Here is an 8,226-nt window from a genome sequence, read left to right as displayed (position 1 = left end):
CAATAGAGGATAGAAGGGTTTCCCCCCACAGGTGCGGACGGTGAACATGATATACGCAACGCACATACCCAAAAGGGAGCGGAAGCGTGCACTCAAGGATGTATACGCTTTGGAGCCAGTTGCCCCGAAGTTCAATCCATGGTCCTCCTGCCCGATCACTTTTGACCGAAGGGACCACCCCACCAGCATCCGCCACGGCGGATTCGCCGCATTGGTCCTAGACCCAATCGTCGAGGGATTTCACCTCACCAGAGTCCTGATGGACGGCGGCAGCAGCCTGAACCTGCTTTATCAGGACACAGTGCGTAAAATGGGCATAGACCCCTCAAGGATTAAACCTACCAAGACGACCTTTAAAGGCGTCATACCAGGTGTAGAAGCCAATTGTACAGGCTCAGTCACACTGGAAGTGGTCTTCGGATCCCCAGATAACTTCCGAAGCGAGGAGTTAATCTTCGACATAGTTCTGTTCCGCAGCGGCTATCATGCCCTGCTCGGACGTACCGCGTTTGCAAAGTTCAATGCGGTGCCGCACTACGCATACCTCAAGCTCAAGATGCCAGGCCCTCAAGGAGTCATCACGGTCAACGGAAACACTGAACGTTCTCTCCGAATGGAGGAACATACATCGGCTCTCGTGGCAGAAGTACAATGCAGCCTCTTAAGGCAATTCTCGAGTCCGGCCGTTAAGCGGCCGGACATAGCTAAGCGTGCCCGGAGTAACCTACAACAAGACCACCTGGCACGTTCCGAGCACGCGTAGCAGTGCGGCCCCAACCCCAGCCCCTGTAAAACATCAAAACAGGTCCTTCGCGTACACCATTACGCTCTGAAGATACCATGGGCATGGGGAGAGGGGCACGACCACGACAAGCCCAAACTGCGGCTCAACCACACCAGGGGCTCTCAAGTGTGTCGTTCTTTTTTTCTTTTTCCTTTTTTTAACCCACAGGACTCCATTCGTCAGAGGCCCTGTCCGGCAGCAAACCTGCCGAACTCACGATGCAATAGCCAGGGAAGAATAAAGGCTACAACGAATATCCAGGTGGTCTCCATTACGAGCATTAAATCTGTTTTATACACCACTCCGCATCCTACCCCTGGAGGGGGACATGTTTAATAGTCCCGTCCCTTGCTTATCGCACTATTTGTATCGTTCTGCATTCATAGCAGCACTTCTTGAATAAAACAATGCAACACCTTTTTGCTTATAATTGCATTTCTTTTTTATACATATGTTCATTTACGACATGTTGCATCCGTACACTTTGGTACGGTTAAAACACACCAGGGGCTTATGTTTCCCGCATCATGGTGTGATAAGTCCGAACACTTTCACAAGTGCGGCACCCCGAACTTATAGCATTATATGCATCGGCTCCGAATCATGTCTTGGGTTAATAGTTGGGTTTGCCCGGCTCCCATGTTTTGGTACCTTACGTTCCGTTGTATCGGCTAAGGTAGCACTAGGAGAACCACTGCGATTGCGCCCTAGTTGAGCTGGGTTAACACCTCAGTGGAGAAAGCTAAAACTGACCGTCATGATGAGGCGAGAGCCAGTCGCTATTCGAGAGGTTTTTTGCGAGTCCTTAAAGACTTATGCCGCTTAGAGCGAGGAGTCTGATCTTGTCCGGCCCAGGCGTGGATAGCGCCCCAAATTCGGCCTTCCAAAGACTAGGGGCTTCGCCGAAATTTAAAATTATAGAATTCTATGGCTAAGTGAGAGGGTTCAAGCATTATAAGTCCGGTTGCCTTGTTCGCTGTGTTGAGCGCCTCCCTAGATGGACCAAAAAATGGGAACAAGAGTGCTCAAGTTTATCCCGAACACCCCAGCACTCGTGGCATGGGGGCTGAAGCTGACGACTTGCCATCTCTCAGATTTGATAAACAGCCGCACAGAAGGTAATATTTTAAATTAACAAGCGTTGCTTAGCACATATGAACTAAGTTTTCAGCGCACATGATAACAAAATGCGAGTCTACTCAAATATTACATCTTTGGAGCACTCACCCGCAATAGTGCGGGCGCCCATCAACACACTCTTATAATACATCTCGGGCGTGCGATGCTCCTTGCCCTCTGGTGGCGGGTCCGTCACGAGTTTCTACCAGTGCACCTTTGCGCTGGCAAGGGCCCGACGGGCACCTTCAATACAGGCGGAGTGCTTGATGACTTCAACCCACGAGCACGCATCCACCAGCCGCCGCACCAGGCCGAAGTAGCTCGCAGGCATGGCCTCCTTAGGCCACAGCCGAACTATGAGGCCCCTCATGGCCTGTTCGGCTGCCTTGTGGAGCTCGACCAGCTGCTTCAGCTGGTCGCTAAGGGGCACCGGATGTCTGGCCTCAGCATACTGTGACCAGAAGACCTTCTCCATCGAGCTCCCCTCCTCGGCCCGATAGAACACGGCAGCATCGGACATGCTGCGAGGAAGATCTGCGAACACCCCTGGAGAGCTCCGAATTCGGGTAAGCAACAGGTAATTAACACTCACATGCTTAGTTTGCATGAAAAATGCCTTACCCGCTGCTATTTTCTTCACCGCCTCAATCTCCTGGAGGGCCTTGTTGGCTTCGGCCTTAGCGGCTTTGGCACTCTCAAGAGCCGTTGCAAGCTCAGACTCTCGAGTCTTTGAGTCACGCTCCAGGCTCTCATGTTTTTTCACGAGATCCTGGAGCTCTTGCTGTACCTTCGCCACCCGCGCCTCATGCTTCTCTCGCTCGGTGTGCTCGGCGGCCGCATTGCGTTCAGCCGCGGCCACCGCCTCTTTCAGGGTCGCCACCTCATTAGTGGCCCCTGCAATACCCACGTTATCCTTGTCATTCTTTTTGCAACCAAAATCCTTTTCTGTAAGGTACAATTTTAGTAAGGTGTTACTCACCTTCCTTGTCCTCGAGCTGCTTCTTGGCACGGCCGAGCTCGTTCTCGGACAGCTCGAGGCTTTCCTTCAACGTATTGACCTCTGCAGTCAGTGCAGCAGAGGTCAGCAGCGCAGCCTGCAATCCCATATTGACATATTTATTATGACTCCTGCGTATATCTTTTTAGATCCTCAGTCCGGCTTTTCTTTCCGAACACCGAACCGAGCATCAGGGGCTACTATCTATACGGTACCATTTTATACATATTGAAATTCTTACCTCAAAGCCTATTAGAAGGCTGCTGCAGGCTTCGGTCAGCCCACTTTTGGCGAGCTGAACCTTTTGAATCACCGCACTCATAACAGTGCGGTGTTCCTCTTCGATGGAGGCGCCGTTGAGCGCCTCCAGCAAATTATCCGGCGCCTCCGGTTGGACGGAGGCAGCCGGCGTCACGGTCTTGCCCTTCTTGCGAAGGGGTCGCTCGTCGGACTCCGGAGCCACTGTGGGTTCCGGGGCAGAGTCCGGTGCAAAGTCCGGGAGGTTGTCCTGTGACACCTTCGGGGCCTCCTCCTCTTGGTGGGTCCCTTCCTGGGATCCCACCTTGGCATCGTCCGCGGCACGGGGGGTGGAGGCAGTCGGAAGAGAATCCATATCCGACGCACCTAAGGACCCGCTCGACGAAGCGGGAAGATCATCCTTGGGCGGACTGCAGGGTTGTATGCGGCATTAGAAAGAAATTATGTGGCGAAAAGGAAAAACCTTGAAGTTATTCGGGAGTCCGGATACTTACGATCTTGCCAGGGGCTTGGCCCTTGGAGGCCAGTCCTCGTCATCGTCACTGGCGTTGGCGGAGCAGTCCGGGGGAAGAGTTTTTCCCTTCTTGGACCCTTCGGCCTCCCTTGTTGGGGAGGCCTTCCTTTTCTTCCCTCCCCCCGCTGGGGGAGAGGCTTTCTTCTTCTCCTCCTCGCCTTGGTGGGAGGAGTCGGCCTCGGATTCATCATCCGATAGCACCTGAAAACGGTAACTCTTCCGAGTCCCCGTGGCCTTCTTCTCCGGCACCACGTGGGGTGCCAGAGCCAGCAGCCCCGTTAAGCGGGCGTCCGCTGGGTCCTCTGGCAATGGGGCCGGACAGATAGTCCATTCGGCCTTCGCCAGCCAGTCCTGTCAAAGGTAAATGGAGTTTAGATCCCGCATAGAGTCAAACTATGGAAAACAAGTGGCAAAATCACTTACCTCGTCAGCTGGACGCTGCATGCGGAATCCGCGATCTTTGGTAGCGGATGCGGGAGCCTCGGCGCCCTTGAACAGCACCTTCCACACATCTTCATACGTAGTGTCGAAGATCCCGCTCAGAGTCTGGTGCTGCGCCGGATCGAACTCCCACATGTTGAAGCCCCGTCGTTGGCACGGGAGAATCCGGCGGATGAGCATGACCTGGAGTACGTTGACAAGCTTGAGCTTCTTGTCCACCAGCTTTTGGATGCAGACTTGGAGTCCGGTCAGCTCCTCCGAATCACCCCAGATCCGGCCACTCTCTTTCCAGGAGGTGAGCCGTGTAGGGATGCCAGATTTGAATTTGGGGACCGCTACCCAATCAGGGTCACGCGGCTCGGTGATGTAGAACCACCCCGATTGCCACCCCTTAATGGTTTCCACGAAAGTGCCCTCCAGCCAAGTAACGTGGGACATGCTGCCCACCATGGCGCCTCCGCACTCCGCTTGGCTGCCCTTCACAACCTTCGGCTTGACACTGAAGGTCTTGAGCCACAAGCCGAAGTGGGGCTGGATGCAGAGGAAGGCCTCACACACGACGATAAACGCCGAGATGTTGAGGATGAAATTCGGGGCCAGATCATGGAAATCTAGGCCGTAGTAGAACATGAGCCCCCGGACAAAGGGATGAAGTGGGAAGCCCAGTCCGCGGAGGAAATGGGGAAGAAATACTACCCTCTCATGGGGCCTGGGGGTGGGAATGAGCTCTCCCTCGTCGGGGAGCCGGTGCGCGATGTCGCTGGACAAATATCCGGCGTCGCGCAGCTTCTGGATCTGCCCCTCCGTGACGGAGGAGGCCATCCACTTGCCTCCCGCTCCGGACATAGTTGGAGAAGGTTGAGGTGAGAAGTGCGGACTTGGGTGCTGGAGCTCGAGTTCGCGGAGATGGATAAGCCAAGGAGGAAGAAGGCGCAGGTAAAAGGGTTGGATCTTTATCCCCTTATATGGGCGGACAAAAACATGTGTCCCCACCGGCCTGGTAAAACTCGCTTATCTCCCAAGCGTCACAATCAATGGCGCGGTTGGGTTACCCACGTCCGTATTGATGGGAACCCCGGAATAAGGGGAACACGATCTCTACTTCGACAAGACGTGCCAAGGAAACCGCTTCGCTAAACGCGCGGAGGTGGAACGATAAAAACAATTTGAGTAAAAGCTTGGTAGTGGTGTGACGTCACGCCACAAAATACGTCATCAGATTGAACTTGTGTAATGTTATTCTCTCTACGGTGGTGTAACACCCCAAAAATTTAACCAGGTTTTAGTTATTAAAATTTTGCCAAGAGTTTAAAATTTTTGCCTGCAAGAATATCCCTGTTGATTTCAAAACTTTTCTTTTAATATTAAGGAGTTTTTCCCAAGTGGATCCTTCCAAAACATATTGGACTTATTTTCCCTCTCATTTAAAAACATCTCTCAATCAGGAGATTTATTTATAAAATTATTTCACCCTGAGCTTTATTCATTAAAATGAGTTGTTTTAAAATTTGGAGCTCTTTTTGAACTACAACCTTTTGATATATTTATCTAAAAATCCAACCAAAATTTGGAGATGTCATGTGATGTCTCTAAATCACTTTTGTGCAATAATATATTTAATTCATTGCATATTTTGAGCTCTACACCCAATTTTCTTCTCTGGTCCAGATAGCAATTTTGCACTACAACCCTTTTAAATAATTCTTTCTAGCCTCCACCAAAATTATGGGATGTCAGTAGAAACATATCATTCCATTATATGCAAAAATCCAGGGTTGTTCTTTGAAATTTTTGAGTGAATCAACCTCTTTTCCATTCTGGTCCAATTTGAGGATTTGTACAGCAACCACCATTTTAGTTGCTCCTATATCCATGATTACTTTTTCTACTGGTAGTCCCCCTTGCCAAACCCTTAAGTCCAGGAGAGTGGACCCATTGGATGATTCGAAGTGCTTGTAGCAATGCCATTTGCTTTCTGTCCAGAATTGAAGTTTTGCAAAACTTGCACTAACAAGTTTCTTCATTTGGCAAACTAACCTCACCACCCTCTTGTGAATCCAAAGAGACTAGGATCTGGAAATTTTGGCCACTCCAAGAAATGCCTAAATGCCCTTAGCATTTTGTCAAACACCTTATGGGCATGATCTATTTTGACATGAGTTTTTGTTTACACTGTGAACTTAATCCCCTGACCAGACCAGCATGTCCAATGGTTTTGCCTTAGACTATAACCCCACCCTGCTAACTTTCTTGTGGCTTGGAGCCCCCTAACATGCCATAGCATTTCGTCGAGCACGTCCCGTGCGTGCACTGGGAGCGCCCAGAGCGCGCAAATTGCAGCCGCGCGCCCGAGCCGACACGCTGGCCCCCCTGGATTTTGGCCCGCTCTGCAGCACCTCGCCACACACTACCCTCCTCACAGCAATGCGCCAAGCCACCCTGGCAGCCTACAGTGCCGCTGACAGAGCTTTTAGTGGCACACCGGCGGCCGCAGCGCGCCTCTGCCGCGGTCGGCGCCGCCAAAGCCACCCGGGCTCGCCACCTGCCCCAAGGAACAGCGCAAGCTTATCCTCCGCTCGTCGGCTGGCTCCCGTCGTCGCCACGACGCCCTGACGCTACAGGGAGGCGGTTCGCCATCGTCCTTATCGCCGGCCGCTGCGGAACCGCCTTGCCTTGCCTATATAAGGACCCCCTAACTCATCCGAGCACGCATGCAACCTCAGTCCACCTCCCTAGTTTCCCCATGGCAGCCAATCGACCTGAGGAGGTCGTCTTCTTCATCTCCGGCAACTCCTGCCGCCGCCACTGTCCCATCCATTCCAGCGCCACCAGGGCCTCTCCCTCCCATTTATCTTCACCAAGAACACCTCCTTCCTTCCAGGAACCCAACTCCCTACTTGATTTTGATCGGGAGCCATCGCCGCCACCAAATCACTTTGTCACCGAAGCCCCCTCCGCCACGGAGCTCGCCGCCGGCGACTCCCTCCACCCCGGCGACCCTGCGACCACCGGAAGGACCGCCTAGGAGTGGTGGATCCATCCCTGCACTCAGATGCCCGCGAAGAAACGCCGTTCGCCGGCGATGATCGCCGGACGCCCCGCCTCGGCTCGGGACAGAGGAAGAGGAGGGAGAAGACTAGTCAAACCTGACCAGTGGGCCCCCTGGACCCACTGTCAGTGACCCCCGCACCGGTCCACGTGTTTTAAGTGGAGGCGTAAAACCTCAAGTACGCCTCCTATGACCGAAAGCGTATTTCTATCTGAAACGTTTTTCTTTTTCTGTTTTATTTAAAATCAGATTTGACCAAATCTTTGACTGGCTCTATCTTTTTAAATATAAGTCCAAATGAACTGATTCTTTTTCCTACCTGTCTCAAATTTCACCTAGTTTATTTTAAGATTTATTTGAAAAAAATTTAGAACAACTTTTGGTGCTGTTTTTATTTTGTGTGTTAATTCTTTTATATTGCTAAAATAGGATTTTTGAAGAGAGGAGAAATGTTTCAAGTCTTGGAGTGCACCCTGCCTTTCCACACATTGAAGGCAAGCATTCTGAACCCCAGCATAATATTTTTTGTGTGTTCGATGACACGTTCATAACATCACCTCACTTTGGAGAAACTTGTTATTTCATGTGATATGATCATATGCATCGGTGCATGTTATTGATTTCCATGCTATTGGAAATGGACACACTTGTGATGATAATCACCCTCATGTGCCTTGCATGCATACCGGCAGGAACCCGAGAAAACCTCTGCCTTGGGTAGGCATGAGTTTGTCGCCGGTCTCCGTCGGGACGGTCATGTCTGGTATGGCATGGCAAGGTGATATGAGCAGTGACTCTGTTGGTTGAAATATATTCGTCATGCTAATCATGCAAGGAATACTACATCCGGGATATTCACTATGATTGTTTCTTTTAAAGCCCTCTGTGTGGTGTCGCTCAGACGCCCGACTGTGGCATTTCTTTTAAAGCCCTTTAGGTGGTGTCGCTAAGACGCCCGACTGTGGCATTTCTTTTAAAGCCCTTTATGTGGTGTCGCTCAGACGCCCGACTGTGGCATTTATTTTAAAGCCCTTTATGTGGTGTCGCTAAGACGCCCGACTGTG

This window comes from Triticum aestivum, chromosome 3B, assembly GCF_018294505.1.
Source record: "Triticum aestivum cultivar Chinese Spring chromosome 3B, IWGSC CS RefSeq v2.1, whole genome shotgun sequence".
Taxonomy (NCBI): Eukaryota; Viridiplantae; Streptophyta; class Magnoliopsida; order Poales; family Poaceae; genus Triticum; species Triticum aestivum.
This window is presented reverse-complemented; position numbering follows the sequence as displayed.